Source organism: Rhinichthys klamathensis, unplaced genomic scaffold (assembly GCF_029890125.1).
Source record: "Rhinichthys klamathensis goyatoka isolate OS25496 unplaced genomic scaffold, OSU_Roscu_1.1 h1tg000419l_1, whole genome shotgun sequence".
NCBI classification, from domain to species: domain Eukaryota; kingdom Metazoa; phylum Chordata; class Actinopteri; order Cypriniformes; family Leuciscidae; genus Rhinichthys; species Rhinichthys klamathensis.
The window spans coordinates 667656-685263 of NW_026606917.1; the positions used below are offsets into that span (position 1 = coordinate 667656).

Below are 17608 nucleotides of genomic sequence, written 5' to 3' on the forward strand. Positions count from 1 at the left end.
TGCAAATGATACATTATTATAAGGAAAACTATTTAAACACGAGTGAAATCATTGTTGTGTTTATGACGATAGGAAAAATAGGCATAAAGCGTACACATTTACCCAAATTATTATGTGCATGTTTAACCGAAGCTAATTTGGGTGGGTTTGTCCCATCCCCGGCCCAATGTCACTTCTCTTTATTTTACGGCCCTGACGAGAACATCGATCTCCTCGGCTGTGAACCATCAGAACTGTAACTAAACCAAGCGCGCCGCTGCCTGCGTCTACCTCATGTGACGTCATCGCCGAGTCGCGTAAAAAAATAACCGTTACTAACCAAAAACGTCAAAAACTGGACTTTAACACAATTTTGGAGACATTTCTAACTTTATATACATATCTTAACTGCTTTATGTACCCATTAATCGACAGTGGTGTTTAACCTGCACCATGGCCTTTAAGCTGTTGAAGCGGAGTCGCTTTTGGAACTCTGAATGTCAGACCAAAGAGAGCAATATTACATAATATTCTGTACAATCAGTTTTTTATTATTGCATTTAAAAAAATAATAATAATTCAATGCAGCAGCTATTTTTGTTAAGAACACACTTACTTTTCTCTTCCATTGGGAAAGGAATATGTAAAATGTCATAGGACAGTAACGTTATATGGATGGCTACCATTGCAACCTCTTATTCAAATCTGTGACAGATCTGGTGCTGGTACGCTGAAAAAAATTGAAAAAATTTCACATGCTTAGGATATCATTTTAAACTCATTGTTAATTTGTCCTTATTAAAATAAACATTTCTTAAAAAAAATACAATTCAAGAGTAATTAGTTATAATATGGATATTTTATTACCACTAAGTTACAAGAACATAATTTTTTCAAGATTATTCGCATAGACTTGGCAACATACCTGTCAAGTATCCCGTTTTGGCCGGGAAAGTCACGTATTTTACCATTCTTTCCCGCCGTCCTCCCGTATTAGGATTTTCCCGTAAATCTCCCGTATTTTAACCTGCGTTATTGAAAAATAATAATACCCCGGGCGGAGTAAAAAAAAAAAAAAAACATTCCCAATCTGAGCTCTGTCACTAGCCTCGCGATAACTACAGGTAGCCTACTGTAGGTGGCAGTTGTCGCGAGGTTAGTGTGTGAGGTCAGATGATGAGTGACAACGCGGGGGAAACAAAAAACAAACAAAAACAGAGTCGGATGATGGACGCTATGACAGAGCAAGCCACTCCTGCCAAAAAAAAAAAAAAACCCTCATGTACTAAATACCGCGATCGATCAATGGGATAGCGAATTTACTTTTCTGAAGAGGAGCAGGGTGGGGGACAGTCACGCGTTTTGTAACTGTGACTTTAGCATCTCACACGGGGAAGGAATGATGTATGTCAACACGAGAAAGGGTGTTTAGCATGGTACGAAAGATTGTTACAGAGAATAGGATGACGTTAGACAACAGAACTGTTTGCTCTACTCTCATGTAAAATTAACCACTCTGGCCCAGCCCACAAATACACTCCTTCCAAAACAGTTAATTACAAAGTCTGCAACAAATTTGTTCAATAACTCACTAAAAGAGTAAAGAAAAGTTATGTGAAATGATAAGAACAACTGCAAATGTAAAGAAAAACTGTAAAAGAAAAGCAATATGAAATGAAAATAATGTGTGGAATGAAAATAAAATGTAAATGTAAAGACAAGCAATGTTAAATGAACAGAAAATATGCAAATAAGCCTTTAAATAATGCTCTTAATGTACCTATATAGGCTATACCATACATATATATATATATATATATATATATATATATATATATATATATATATGTGTGTGTGTGTGTGTGTGTGTTTTCATTTAGGCTATAACACCTGTCTTAACATGTAAGGGATACTGTAGCTTGGTTGGGGTGGTGGGACTGCTCGCGGTGGGCGCCGGAAAATTTCCCTTATTTTTAAATCCAAAACTTGACAGGTATGCTTGGCAATGTTTCCCAATGTTTTATGGTCTCTGTGAACCGGATCGCAAAATATAGCCTATGTAGGCTAAAGCTTGAAATGTCCACTTTTAAACGAACAAATTCGAATCGAAAGTAAATATCGTCGGTTTGGCCTCAGAAAACCAGTAAAATCGACATTTTTCCACACTCACACTGTTAAAATCATACGATGGCAGACAGGAAGACACTTCTTCCATCATACCAGAATGTAAACGTTACAGTTAAGCTAACGTTACAGTTAAGCTAACCTCAGGTTAAATTAGCTAGCTAACTCGCTCGGGTAAAGGCTTTGAAATTATTCGACATAGTTCTGAAAATTACACCCATTAAGATTAAGTAGCCTGTGTATAAGATGTGTATTAACATAACAACAATAGCATGCTAGCTGGTTACTTACCAGGATTTGAAAGAGAAGGATTTTTTGAAATTGAAATTGACGATCTCTTTTCTCTGGCAGTTGAGCAGACGTGTGAGGGCGGTTATGCAGATCTTCTACTTTTCCGCGCGATATGGCCAGGATGTGACGTCTTTTTGTAGTCAATTTGTAGTCCATGATGATTATTTAAAAAATCAGCTTCAATATCAGATTAAATGTACCTTTTATAGTATGTGCAATTATAGTGTCTGCTGTCATTTTAATCGTGAACTGAATATAAACTTGCTAGGATTTAAATAAAATAAAAATGCAAAATACATAGACCTATTAGGCCTACAACTTTCAAGATCATTCAGGCTAGGTCTTTTAGATGTTGAAAATTAGTCGCATTGATTTACAGTGAGTAATAAATATACTTTTTCAGACATTGTTTTGATATACATTTCACATCAAATTGACGTTTTATTTCCTGACGTCAAATCAACATCGATTTAATGTCAATGATATTGACCTGAGATATAGGGACCAGAAAAAACATGTCAGATTGATACCTTTGTTTGGCCTCTTTACAACCGCAAGGAAATAATTACAAAATATAATGAAAATATGCATATTCATGCATGTTATACATGGTGGTCAAAATCTTGACTATTTGTTGATGTCAAATTGACGTCAAGGTGCCCGCTGGGAAGGTCTGAACGTTTTAAAGCAGTCTTTTAGTGCCGCTTCAGCGGTCGCGTCCGTAATGCAGAACTGTCACGTCTGTAACATTGTTTTTTCCTCATAAATGCGAACACGAAAATAAAATAAAATGAATATTTTATGTTCTGTGGAGAGCCAACCCTTCTTCATCCGATTTGCGCAGTGTAATTCACAGAATTACAACAACAAAAATCGTTGCCTCCTAAAAGTTAAAGATTTTTTTTGTCACGCATGACTGTCTATTTCCCTAATATTAAATATAAAACGCATGTGTAGACTGATATTTTTCTAATGTCTGGACTTCTTTCAGGGAGGAGCCTATGGATAAACAGACGTTTCAATATTTTGGTATTAATGCATTTTCTGAGAATTTATATTTCAAGTTTTGACTGCAAATGTCATGTCCATAATGCTGGAATTCCCAAATTTTAAATAATTTATCCTCAACTAGTTTTGTGGTGTAGGTCTACGTATTTTATAATGTTAAGTTAACTTCAAATAATAATAGTAATTTAAAGATGTGGTAGCATTGGATCCGGACGGTATGGATAACGCTGGGAGTTGGAAGGGGTGTGTCGCGATTCTGCAGGTTCGTGGATCTGAGTGCCGCGATTTCGGTTTCATATCGCATATCGTTACAGCCCTAGTCATTTAGAATGTTAAGTTCTACTTCTGTATAGTTATTTTGGTGAAAGTAACTCAAAAGTAATACAGGAGTAATGTAACGCATTACAATTCTGAGACAGTAATATTGTAAGGTAATGAATTACTTTTAAATAACAGTAACAAGTAGCCTAATATATAATGTATTACAGTTTGGAAGTAACTTGCACAACACTGGCGTTAACACTGAACTCTTAAAGGGGAAACGCCTCAAAAACAGACTGTTTGAATCAGAGGTGAGCAACATGGTGGGAAAAGGTCATAAATCACCGCATTTTTTAAGTAAAAAAAAAAAAAAAAAAAACTATAGTACTATAATTGCACCTAAGAGAACATAATAAAACAAAACAAAAAAACATGTCATGACCCCTTTAACATTCTCTAAACTGCAAGCTCAATTGTCACAACTGTTTGCTGGAAGATCAGAACTCTATTGCGTGTCTGCAAAATGTAGTAACTCACCCAAAGCATTTAATTAATGCTTCAAAACCTAGTTATTGTGTCAGCAAATTGGCAAATGCCACCAAAATAAAAAGTGTTTTTGTCATTGTGTGATCGAAATGTTTAGATGTTTTTTTCTACTTTTTTCTGCACGGACTGCTTACCATACTATACTACACTATACTATAATATACTATACTATACGACGGAGCTGGTGGGACTGAGGACAGAGGTGGAGCCGTCTGACCAAGGCGGAGCTGCAGAAACGAGGGAGCCCGGTGGAGCCATAAGGACTACAGCCCCAGATGAAGCCGAGGGAGGGAGGAGTCAAGGTTGAGCCGACTGGTCGATGAACCGAGGCAAGTTCAGCGGCTGGAGGCAGAGCCAGGGGATCCCCTTGCCAAGGCCGAAGGACATTACGCAGGTTTGAGCTCCATGTCTGTTCTGGGCTCTGGCATAAGCTCATGCAGGGCGGCTGGCTGGGCTCTGGGTCCGGAGTGGGGCTGGTGATGTCCTCCTAAGAAAGCCAGATGACGAACACGAACACGTTTTTACAGTCGCATGAGGTGGTTTTTCAGGAAAAAGGAATATTTCGCAAAACTGCAATGGAAACAGTTTTTGCGCATTTACAGGACACCTGACGTAGATGGCGCAGTATGTTTGGACAGAGGATGAGACGGAGTTCTTTATTAAACGCATAAAAGACAAAAGAATGATGGGAAAACTGGATTCTAAACCACAAAGCAATGCCACAATCAAGACCTCGAAGCAGATATGAGGGAGAAACACCTCATATGTTTCCATGTCTTTCCCTGCCATTAATGTTGGATAACACACCTACGTCTCCTTCGGTTAAAAATATGGCTAGTGCGGTGGCTGTGATTGCCTATATGTAAACCCATCCCAACATCGGTTGCCATAATTATTGGAATGACTTATTGCGAAAGGAAAAAATTGCGTTTCAGTCGCAAAACATCAGTTAATGGAAACGCCGTCATTTCGCAAAAGTTTTTTATTGACATTTAGAAAATTTCGCAAAAGTTTTGCACAAATCTGTAATGGTTACATGATTGCTTTCATGAAAGGTGACTCAAATAATCAGGGTTGGGGGCATTAAGTCCATCCTTTGGTAAGGCTGGCAGGATGACCAAGTGAGCTACCAGTCTAGTATAAACTTGGCCCTTTATCTCCACATCAGCTGACCTAATATGACCATCTGGGCTTGGGTGGGTCTTGATGACCTGTCCCATAGGTCATAAGCCTCAAGGTAGCTGGCGGTCTACAATCATAACAAATGTTTTCTCTTTCAAGTCAGGTGGGGAGGCTTGCTATTTCTGCAGAGTTTTGGTGGCTAGGAAGATAATCCCTTATGAACCTGGACCAGAATCAGTCAGCTAGGACCTGGGATTGTCTCCGATTCTGGGTTAACGACTTGAGGCAGAGACCCATTGGGCCACCCCATAAGTAGACTATTTGGCCCCACTGGGTCAGAATCTGCCACGTCTGATGACACATACCCCAAGGGAACTGACTGTGAACCCAAAACTTTGTACAAAGCCGATTTAACAGATCTCACCTCCCTCTCCCAAACTCCACCAAAATGGGGCTCTGATGGGGGATTAAAGCGGAAGTGGATCCTCTGGCGGGTAAGGTGACACTGTAGTTTAGGAACCAATGTGGGATAAGTTAACTCTGAAGCGTCCATCCTAGGAGTGTATGAACTGCAGCTGGTGCAGGAGTGATGAGATGGGGCTGATTGGAACCGATGAGAAGAAAAGGCAGGACTTCAGTAAGCATTCGAATTGGGAGACCTCGCAGATGTTTGCACTTCCATTGTAGCTGTTCTAGTGGGTAAGACTGATGCAACAGGTTAAGACCATCTGCAGTAAAGGCATTGTCAATCTTATAACTGAACTGGTCTGGGTTTTACAGAGAGAGAGAGATCTGATAGTATAATATCATTAACCAGACAGTTGATGGACAGTCAATGGGGTCAATCAACTTTCAGACATTCTTCAAATATTTTTTGTGTTCAGCAGAAGAAAGAAATTCATACAGGTTTCAAACAACTTGAGGGTGAGTAAATGATGACAGAATTTTCATTTTTATGTGAACTATTCCTTTAAGCGATAAGTTGCCATTAATAACATTTAGTGATACGGATAGAATCGTGGCCTAACTGAGCAGCATTTAATGGAACTTAACGCTAATCACTCATTCGGTAATATGACAGAATACAGATTAATATCACATAATTAGGAACAACATTGATCTGCAACTTCATAAAGAATGAATAATCACACATTAAATAAAATTAACTATCTGAATAACAGAACCGTCGCAAGCATGTCGAGCATGCATGTATGTCACAGAGATTAAATACAGTACAGTTCAGTCTGAACACTGTAAACCCAAATATAACGCAAATGGCTTAACTTTGAGGTCAAGGACTAACACCTTGATGTTATTTGCAGCAATCACCACGAACAAACTGGAATATCCTTTCAGCTGGCGGCTCGGCTCGAACAGATCGCAGTGACAGAGCAGATAGACAGAATATGGTTTCAAAATAAAAGTCCCTCTTGAGCCTTTCATCATCATCATCATCAACTCTATTTCCTGACTCTTGGTCCATTCAGAATGCACAGACATAACATGCAACATACATAAAACCAGATAAAACGGATACATATACACGAATCCGACGAGCGTTCTGTGTAGGCTGCCATCTTGTGGCAACGCCATTACTGAGCTGTTACCGGTATGTAAACAAACCTCCGTGATAACGCACCCTCGATGACAGCTACAGCCAGGCAGAATAACTTGTTGGGTTGATGATGTTAGACAGTGGCCTCCAGTCACAGATGAAGGTACAAACGATCTTACAGATTTATGAAAATAGCTTGGCAAGCCAGCTAGGCTAACGTTAGCTAACGAGGAAACTATAAAAAGATCTGTCCATTTGGCAACAATAAATAAATGAATGACATCAAATAAACGAATTCATGTTTTTCATTTGTGTCCATTATTTATCTCATTTTCACATTGCAAAAGGCAAGGGTAAGGTACAGCTAGAAAGTATACATAATATCAACAAATTAGTGTTTTTAAACCATGGAAAGAGGTCAATATAACAGCAGGAGAACAATTATGTCACATAACGTTACATTTAGCTCAGGAAAGCCATTTAATGACCATAGCATGTTAATTGAATAGAAAAAATAGCTAGAGAGGAGATTTTGCTGAGCACTATATTACATATTTATTATATTTTTTACTTATGTAATTAAATAATTGTTATTATAACAAAAACTGCATTATATTTAATTTAATTTAATTTGTTATTTTAATTTGTTATTTTTTTAAAATTCTGTCACAGTCAAGCAAATCAAACATTAACAACAGACATGTTACTAACGTTACTGCCCCCAATGCGCCCTTTACTGCTGCCATTGAAACAATTTAAACCGGAACATGTTTTCCCACTCGACATTATAAAAGTTGTAACGTTAGTGACAGTCGTAAATCGCGGGCTGTTTATTCCAGTGGACGCAAGTTGCAACTAAAACAATAGGAGGCATTGGCGCAACGCTACCCAGCAACAGCTCAGTAATGGCGCCCGCTTACTTCCGGTAGTTTCGCCGGATTCGTCTATACAAAGATATAAAAATATAGATATATTTTTTTTAAACCTACAATACGGCATTTCTATAAAAGACACTTTACCAGTCTTTCCATAGTGATGATTGGTATCGTATGGCACTAAGGATTTGCATCATAACAATGCTATAAAAGACACTTATACCAGTCTTTCCATAGTGATGATTGGTATCGAATGGCACTAAACCTAGGATTTGCAGCATAAGAATGCTGTTCTGGGAGTCATTCAGGCGACAAATGAATTTGTAGATGAGTCTTTAATACTGGCAATGTTTATTAAAAGTAAATGCTATCATCAAAACTACAGATGTGTTCTCTATTGATTTTATAACACATAAATACACTATTGAAAATGCATGTTTATCGTAAAGTTCTTCAGTTAATGAGGAGTTTTGTTATATAGGATATGTTTCCCCCCCATAAAAAATGACATGTACAATCATGCAGCAAATGTTTATTGTTGTACAGTACTGCAATCACTGAACTGTATTGATCACGCCCAGGGGCGTCATGCAAGCCAAAATTCTGGGGGGGCACAATCTGAGACGTTGCAATTGTTTTCTGACGGGTGATATGGATCATGTTAGGAGGGGTCAGGGGGTTTCTCCCCCTGAAATTTTTTTAATTCTGGCTGCGAAACATACTATTTCAATGCAGTTTGGGAGGGACAGAAATACCTTAACGGAGCTAGCAGCAACCCTCCTCTATCTGAGGACTAAGTTGTATCTTATATGTGCATTATAAGATGTTTTGAAGGCCAAAAAAACTCCTAAAGTTGAGCTTTGACTGATAGGCTTTTCATTTTTGTCTGTCAGTGAAGAAAGTAAACATAGGGTCAACTGATAGGTTGATTTATGCATCATTTTCTCAGACGAATTTATTTACTGAAAGCTACTAGGAAAGCTAGGTAAGTTTATTAAATTCATTCACAGTACACATTCATTATTGATCTTATGCCTAATACAGGGCCGTAGACAGGGCTTTATAATCACAGAGGTCCTAAATTTGAGGTGGGTAGGGGGTTCAAATTTTTTATTTCTCTGATATGTGCATTTCAAGACGTTTGAAGGCCAAAAAAAGGATAAGAAATACGTTAGCTTTAAAACCATGTCAGTGGGCAGATTATTTGTCAATACCTGCTCTCACTTCTTATCCATCACTCTTTCTTTTTCTCTCAGTCTCCTGATCTTGCCTTCCCCTCCTAAAGCTGAGCTTTTTTAATTTACTTAAGGCTACAAATTGTACTATATTAATTCTCAATATGTAGCCTACACATTCATTATTAATCTTGTGCCTAACAATGAAAACGTCTTTTCCCCTCACAATGACAGTAAACTACTCGGTTACTATCGTAACCTCAGTTCCCTGAGAGAGGGAACGAGTATTGCGTAGCTATACGCAGTGGGGAAACTCCTTTTCCTCGATTTACTGAAACCTATATGTAAAACGCATTTGCAGCTGCACAGCCAGCACACTGAGCGTCTGGCACGCTCATAGGCTGTGCTGCCGCAACTGCACAACCAATGGCGCGGGCGACTCTGACCTGCAGCCAATGAGCTAGCTCAACGTCAGAGCCCGTCAAGGGGGTGTGGCTTAGCCTATAAAAGACCCCCGAATTCGCCATTATAGCAGGTTTAAACGACTGAAGCGACAACTTCACCAGTTACTAAATGCGGCCGGCTACGCAATACTCGTTCCCTCTCTCAGGGAACTGAGGTTACGATAGTAACCGAGTAGTTCCCTTTCGAACGGTCACTTCGTATTGCGTAGCTATACGCAGTGGGGACGCCCTGTAAAACGCCGCACCCTTAGTAACTGGTTGCACTGCAACTCAGGCCCCCTGAGCTAACAGAACAAGCCAGAACCCAATAAATAAATATATATATAACAGACCAGACACTGTCAGGCCTGAATAATATATAAGAGTCAGTAACAACCAACAGAATATGCTAACAAACCCCGACACTGTCGGGATTATTAGTACAATTCATAACCGGCCTAAGCGGGTTTTATATATGTATGTATGTGATTATGCACAGTAATTTTTTGTAGACAAGACCAGACAGCATCGAGTCTTAATCATACTGAAAGAACCTTCGCCTGCAGGGAAGGCACCTCCATATTATAGAACTTCATAAATGTGGAAGGCGAGGACCAGCCCGCCGCATCACAAATATCTTGAATGGGAAACCCAGATGACCACGCCCATGACGAGGCCATGCCTCTAGTCGAATGGGCCCTGACACCTATAGGGCAAACCTGACCCACTGAAGTATAAGCCATAGAAATGGCATCCACTATCCATCTAGACAGTCTTTGCTTGGTAACTGGACCACCCTTAGATCGGCCACCAAAGCAGACAAACAGCTGTTCTGACTGTCTAAAAGACGCAGAACGCTCCAGATAGACTCTCAGCGCCCTAACAGGGCAGAGAAGATTAACCTCCCCATCCTCAGCAGAAGGGGGAAGGGCTAATAGCGTGATAACTTGCGCTCTAAACGGCGTTGAGAGCACCTTGGGTATGTAACCATGCCTGGGTTTGAGAATGACTCTGGAGTCATCCGCTCCAAACTCCAAACATGCCGGACTCACAGAAAGGGCCTGCAGATCTCCCACTCGCTTGATAGATGCCAATGCCAACAGGAGAGCAGTCTTAAGCGAGAGTGGTTTTAGATCCACCGACCGGAGCGGTTCAAAAGGCGGCCCCTTCAGGGCCCTGAGGACCGTGGAGAGGTCCCAGGGAGGTACTGATGGGGGCCTGGAGGGGTTAATTCTCCTAGCGCCCTTCAGAAATCTTACCACCAGGTCATTTCTTCCCAGTGATTGACCAGCCCCCAACGCATGATGCGCTGCGATGGCTGCCACATAAACTTTGAGCGTGGACGGGGTGCGGCCCGCGTCCAGTAGCTCCTGCAGGAAGGAGAGTACCACCGATACCTCACATGACTCTGGGTCAACTCGATTTTTCGAGCACCAGCTGGAAAAACCCGACCACTTCAAAGCATAAAGACGCCTAGTAGACGGGGCCCTTGCTTCAGAGATAGTGCTTAAGACCTTGTCAGGAAGGCCCCCGGGTACCCGTTTAGGGGCCACACATGGAGGGCCCATAAATCGGGTCGGGGGTGCCATATCGTCCCTTTGGCCTGTGTGAGGAGGTCCCTCCTCATTGGAACGGGCCAGGGGACCGTGTCTGACAGCTGAACCAGCTCCGGAAACCATGGTCTGGATTTCCAGAGAGGAGCCACCAGAAGGACTGGGCATCCGCTCTCCCTGACCCGTTCGATGACTTGTGGGACCATCGAGATGGGGGGGAAAGCATAAAGGGGGCGGTTGGGCCAGGGATGGGCCAGCGCGTCCCTGTTCTTCGAGAAAAACACCCTGCAGTGGGTGTTGGCTCTCGAGGCGAAAAGGTCGATTTCGGCCTCGCCGAATCTCTCCCATATCAGACTGACCGTCTGAGGGTTCAGAGACCACTCGCTTAGGGGAGTGTTGCCCCGTGAGAGCATATCCGCGCCCAGATTTTGGACGCCCGGGATGTGCGCTGCTCTCAGGGAGCTCAGGTTGGCCTGTGCCCATAGGAGGAGGTCCCTCGCCATAGCATGCAGGTTGCCCGACCTGATGCCACCCTGGCGATTTATGTAGGCCACCACTGACATGTTGTCCGTACGGACCAGGACATGGTGACCCCTGAGGTTTAACAGAAATGCTTTCAGGGCCAAACCAACTGCTTTCATTTCCAGACAGTTGATATGTAAGCTCTGCTCCGTGCTCGACCAGAGGCCGGAGGCAGGCCTGCCCTCGTGCAGCGCTCCCCAACCCAGGTTGGATGCGTCTGTAAAAACCACCTTCCTCCTGGAAACTACCCCCATGGTCACCCCCTCGCGGTACCAGTCCTGAGCCCGCCAGGGAATCAGTGTTCTTAAACACCCGTGATTCACCATAATGCGCAGGCTGCCTGACTGCCATGCATGGGTTGGCACACGGCGTTTCAGCCAGTGCTGCAGCGGGCGCATGCGCAGTAATCCCATGTGGAGTACTGATGATGCGGCTGCCATTAGACCAAGCAGTTTCTGAAACCTCTTCAGGGGCGCGCGCTCGCACGCCCTGAATGCGGCTGCCAGTGTCTGCACAGATAGCGCGCTCTTGAGTGAGCCGCGCTTTCATTGTCACCGAGTCCAAAACCGTGCCCAGAAAGACCACAGTCTGGCTGGGGTTCAGTTCGCTTTTGGCAACATTGATTGTGAGACCCAGGCATTTTAAATGGCCGAGAATCAAATCCCTGTGAATTATTAGTTCGTCTCTCGACTGCGCTAGCACCAGCCAGTCGTCGAGATAATTCAGCACACGCACTCCCTGGCTTTTTAGCGGGGAGAGCGCTGCATCCATACATTTCGTGAATGTACGGGGTGCCAGACACAGACCGAACGGCAGAACGGTGTATTGATATGCCCTCCCCTCGAAGGCGAATCTCAAGAATGGCCTGTGACGAGGGTCGATCTGAATATGAAAGTATGCATCTTTCAGATCCATTGAAACAAACCAATCCCCCGGGCGAACTTGCGCGAGAATTTGTTTGAGTGTTAACATTCTGAAAGGCCGTCTCATGAGAGCCCTGTTCAAACGTCTCAGATCTAGTATGGGTCTGAGCCCGCCGTCTTTCTTTGGAATTAGAAAATAGCGGCTGTAAAACCCCGAATACATTAGCGCGGGAGGGACTGACTCTATCGCTCCTTTTGCTAATAAATTCTGAACTTCGGTGCGAAGCACGTGACCCACGCCGCTTCTCACCGATGTCTCGATAACCGCCTGGAATTTCGGGGGTCTGCGAGCGAATTGGAGCGAGTAGCCTCGCTTTATAGTGTTTATGACCCAACTCGACACACCAGGGATGGCTTGCCAGGCCAACGCCCGTGTGGCTAGGGCTTGACACACTGAATGGGGGGGACCGCCTAACATAGGGGGACCTGATACCCTTACACTGTGATTTGTGCACATACTGAGTGTTTGACTGATTATACCGGCTTTTGCCCGGGGGGATTTCAGTCTTACAACAGGGCGGGGGCCGCCTAGTGAAGGGGGACCGTGAACCCGTGTGATGTGATTGTGAAACATACTCTTTTTGTGCTTTATTTGGGTCGCCGTGAAAACGGCGTTTGTTTGCAAAGACGCGCTCACTGCTACGGGCCTGTTTACAATAATAAAATCCCCAGCCGCCTGAACTGAACAGGGAGCTGTGGGAAGTTTTGCCGGTTTTTTCGAGGGTGGTCCGGCTAGCGCGAGACACGAGCCCTCTCTCTTTCCTCTCCGTGCTAGGACGACTTCGGAGGCACCTGGTCGGCCGCGGCGCTGGGTCGAGGGCCTTGACGCCTGGGGAGCGGGTAGCGCTTCGCGGGCCTTGGCTGGCGTTGGCTATCAGCCGCAGGGCGGGGCTGAGAGGCCTGTTTCACCGGCTTGGCTGGATGAGGCGAAGGCGGCGGCTTGGGCTTGCTGGTCGCGGAGCTCGAACGTTTCGGCAAGAAGTGTCGCATGGCCTGGGACGCTTTCTGTGCCTCTGTGTACCTCTCCGAGAATCCTTTCACCGCCGGGCCGAAGAGCCCGGAGCTGGACACCGGGGCGTCGAGAAACCTCGTTCTGTCGGCGTCCTTAATTTCGGTGAGGTTAAGCCAAAGATGGCGCTCGAGCACGACCAAGCTCGCCATGTTTCTTCCGATGGCCTGTGCTGTAGCCTTAGTAGCACGCAGCGCTAAGTCTGTAGCACTCCTCAGGTCTCGAAAGGTCTCCGGGTCCAGGCCAGTCTCGTCCATGGACCGGAGGAGTTTGGCCTGGTAGACCTGCAACACGGCCATCGTGTGCAGGGCCGATGCAGCCTGACCGGAGGCGGAGTACGCGCGTCCAGCGAGGGCTGAGGTGTTTCGGCAGGGTTTGTTGGGATGAGCGGCTCTAGCTCGCCAGCTAGCTGCAGTGCTCGGGCAAAGATGAGCTGCCACGGCCTCTTCGAGGGGCGGCAAAGACTCATAACCCTTTTCCGCTGCGCCATCCACGGAGGAGAGCGTCGCGGAAACTGTAGATCCCACACGTGCTGAGTATGGAGCGCGCCAGGCCTTGGTTAGCTCCTCGTGGACCTCGGGGAAAAATGGCGCCGGTTTGTGACGCGGGGCCTGCTGGCGCCCCTCCAGAAACCATCCATCCAGCCGACTACGAGGCGGCTCCTCGGGCGAGGCCCACTCTAGCTCGAGGTCCGCGACGGCCTTCGTCAGGATCCGAAGCATTTCGGCGTCGGAGTTTGTCCTGGTCGCTAATCCACTGGCCACAGATGAGAAGCGGAGACGGGGTCGAGAGAGCCCGGCCATTCGTCCTCAGAAGCGGCGATGGATATGCTGTCGTCGCGCTCGAGAGATCCGCCGAAGGAGACGAGGCCCGCCACGTGTGGGGGGGGGGCGCTGGTCTCCTGTGAACAGGACCGGTGAAGGCGTTTGAGTCGGAGAAAGTGAAGCACGCGGGGACGCGGCCGGCGTGCGTTCACCAATCTCCATACCCTCCGGTTGCCGTTGGCTGCGACGCTTCTTCTTCCTCGGAATGGGAAGCGTGGTTGAAGCGGCATCGCCGTCTCGAGAGAGAGCTAGCCGATTGCGCAGCACGGAGATAGGCATGCAGTCGCAGGCCGCACATCCGCCGACAGAGAGTGCATTCTCCGCGTGGTCGACACCCAAGCAGGAAACGCAGCTCTCGTGTTGGTCTGCCTCGTGCAGACGGCCTCCGCACGTGGCGCAGGATGAACGAGGCATTCTGAAACAAACACAATAATAGAAAGGATATAGGATGTCGCCGGATAGCCACAGGTGAGACGGCGTCAGGAGACGACTGCTTGCAGGCGAAGTCTGCTGAAGAGAAGCTCGCTCAGGCTGAAAGGCTTGTTCGACGGCGAATTCACAGTAAAAGGCTCAGGGACATGTATACTGTCGCTGAAGGAGTAAAATCTGCTATAATGGCGAATTCGGGGGTCTTTTATAGGCTAAGCCACACCCCCTTGACGGGCTCTGACGTTGAGCTAGCTCATTGGCTGCAGGTCAGAGTCGCCCGCGCCATTGGTTGTGCAGTTGCGGCAGCACAACCTATGAGCGTGCCAGACGCTCAGTGTGCTGGCTGTGCAGCTGCAAATGCGTTTTACATATAGGTTTCAGTAAATCGAGGAAAAGGAGTTTCCCCACTGCGTATAGCTACGCAATACGAAGTGACCGTTCGAAAGGGAACTAATTACATTACAAGTCACGTTACATAGGCCTATTTTCAGTTCAAAATGGCGAAATTAGACAAAAGTATATTCGTGTGCCTGATTATTTTTGTCATTCGTTTAACATTTATGAACTAAAAAAACTGTCAAATATGAAATGTTTAGTTTAGCTACTTACATCTCGCACTTGACTGTACACTGAAGCGTCGAGTCTCACTGCTAAAATTCGCGCTCAGCTTCTGTGAACATAAAGCCCGCCTACTTTGATTTGATTGGTCATCTCAAATATTCTGACATTGACGAGCAGTGACAGACCAATGAGGCTCAGATGAACACGCACGCACACACACACACACACACACACTGTCCTCTGTTTCTGACGTGCGCTCTGCTCGGCACCGCTGCGGATTGAAGATGAACAACGCGCTGAATCTGATTATAACAAGACTGAAGAAATAAAAAATTATCAGGGAGGAAAAATCTGAGGGGGCACGTGCCCCCTCACTTTGAATGGGCATGACGCCACTGATCACGCCTCTAATTTACATCTGGCCGTGATGAGAATTTAATCTACACCACAGAATATATTCTTATGCATCCATGGTTCTTCTGCCTCAACATCTCCATTGGCCTCTTCCCTTGTGGTTGGTATTGTTTAACAATGACATGGTCTAAATCCATTGAAAACAAACTAGACATCCACCTCAGTGTTCTTGAACATTATTTCTGAAAAAGGTTTTGATATTTACAGAACTTTTCTCACTAAGGCTGTCTCAACATGAAATGTAAACTATTGTATAATCATAGTACGATACGAGTACGAAATATAGAAGTGGAATGCCATAGTGTGATGAAACAGTTCGGATACAATTGCAAGTAAAAAGACGTTTATTAAAGATGGTCAGGTCTAACACAGAACACAGGTCCGGGAACAAACACTCAGGTGGAGAAGTGACACAGGGACGTTGATGGGCAATCCGGTGAGTGGTGGTGAAGATCAGCGTGCTCAGGAACCAGGAACAATAAACAATCCAAAAGGCGAAGACAACGAAGAAGATCCACACGATGAGAAGGAGAGAGCCACACGGAACAGGACACGACACCGGGGAAGCCACAACGATCTGACAACATGAGAAGGATCTTACTGACATATAAAGGGAACGGTGATGAACAGCAGCTGGCACAGACAATCAATGGGATTGGAAAACCACGCCCACACAGACACGCATACACACACAAAACAGCAGAATGAGACAGTGGATTCATGAACCGTGACAGTACCCCCTCCCCTAGGAACGCCTCCTGACGTTCCCAGCCACACTTACCTGTCGATTGTAATCATCGATAAGGGAGTGATCCAAAATGTCTCTAGCAGGCACCCAACTTCTCTCCTCCGGACCGTAACCTTCCCAGTCCACCAAGTACTGAAATCCGCGTCCCCTTCGCCTCGAGTCCAGAATACGATGTACCGAATATGTAGGTTCCCCATCTACGAGTCGCGGCGGGGGGGGGAACTGGGACTGGCGGGTTAATAGGAGAATAAAACACGGGCTTGATTTTAGAGACATGAAAGGCGGGACAAATTCTCCTGTACGCCGGAGGAAGTTTGAGTCGGACTGCCACCGGACTAATGATCTTGGTGACAGGGAACGGGCCAATAAATTTAGGAGCTAACTTATTAGAAACGGCACGGAGCGGAATGTTCTTGGTAGAAAGCCACACTTTTTGACCCACGACGTATACGGGAGGCTTTGACCGGTGGCGATCGGCCTTGGCCTTCATGCGCCCCCCCACCTGGAGCAGAGTCTCCCGGGCTCTGGTCCAAGTGCGGCGGCACCTCTGGACGAAGGCGTGGGCGGAGGGGACCGCGACTTCGGATTCCAGACTGGGAAATATTGGTGGCTGGTAACCTAAACTACACTTAAACGGAGAGAGGCCCGTTGATGACACTGGCAACGAGTTATGTGCGTTGACAGATATGCGGTGCGTGAGAGAAGTGATTGGAATCTGGAGCTTGGATGCAAAACTGAAATCCATAAAATTACCCTCTGCTCCCGAATCCAATAGTGCTTGAGTGGCGTGCGTTGAGGTTGCCCATCTCAGTCTTACCGGGAGGAGGGTTGATGATGGTGATGAGGACTTCTCGGCGGAGATCCCACCCGATAGTAGCCTCATACTTACTACCGGGCTTGCTCTTTTACTGGACACGAGTAGAGGAAATGGCCAGCCTTGCCACAGTACAGGCAGAGTCCTTGGGACCTCCGCCTTTCCCTCTCCTCCCGGGAAAGCCGAGCTCTCCCTACCTGCATGGGCTCATGGTCGTAAACTGGGCTGACCGCGCCCCGCTCGCTGGTTCGTGGAACCTCCATGGTTGGACTCGAACGTACCCGATTCGCCGAGCGATTCAAACGTGAATCGACCCTCAGCGCCAGCTCCACTAGACCATTAAGAGATCTAGGCAGGTCCAGGATATAAATCTCTTTCTGGACGCGGTCAGCCAGCCCATGCAGGAACATGTCCCACTGCGCCTCCTCGTTC

The 17608-nt window shown here is 45.6% G+C and overlaps 1 long non-coding RNA gene across 1 annotated transcript; it reads right to left on the minus strand.

The window, feature by feature from the left end:
* Positions 1–439: 439 nt before the first annotated feature.
* On the minus strand, positions 440–2717 carry LOC130070792 (uncharacterized). Its single transcript, XR_008803928.1, has 3 exons — positions 2395–2717; positions 596–709; positions 440–472 (listed from the first exon to the last, which is right to left on the minus strand). It is a non-coding gene; the product is annotated as an uncharacterized LOC130070792 (long non-coding RNA).
* Positions 2718–17608: the final 14891 nt, after the last annotated feature.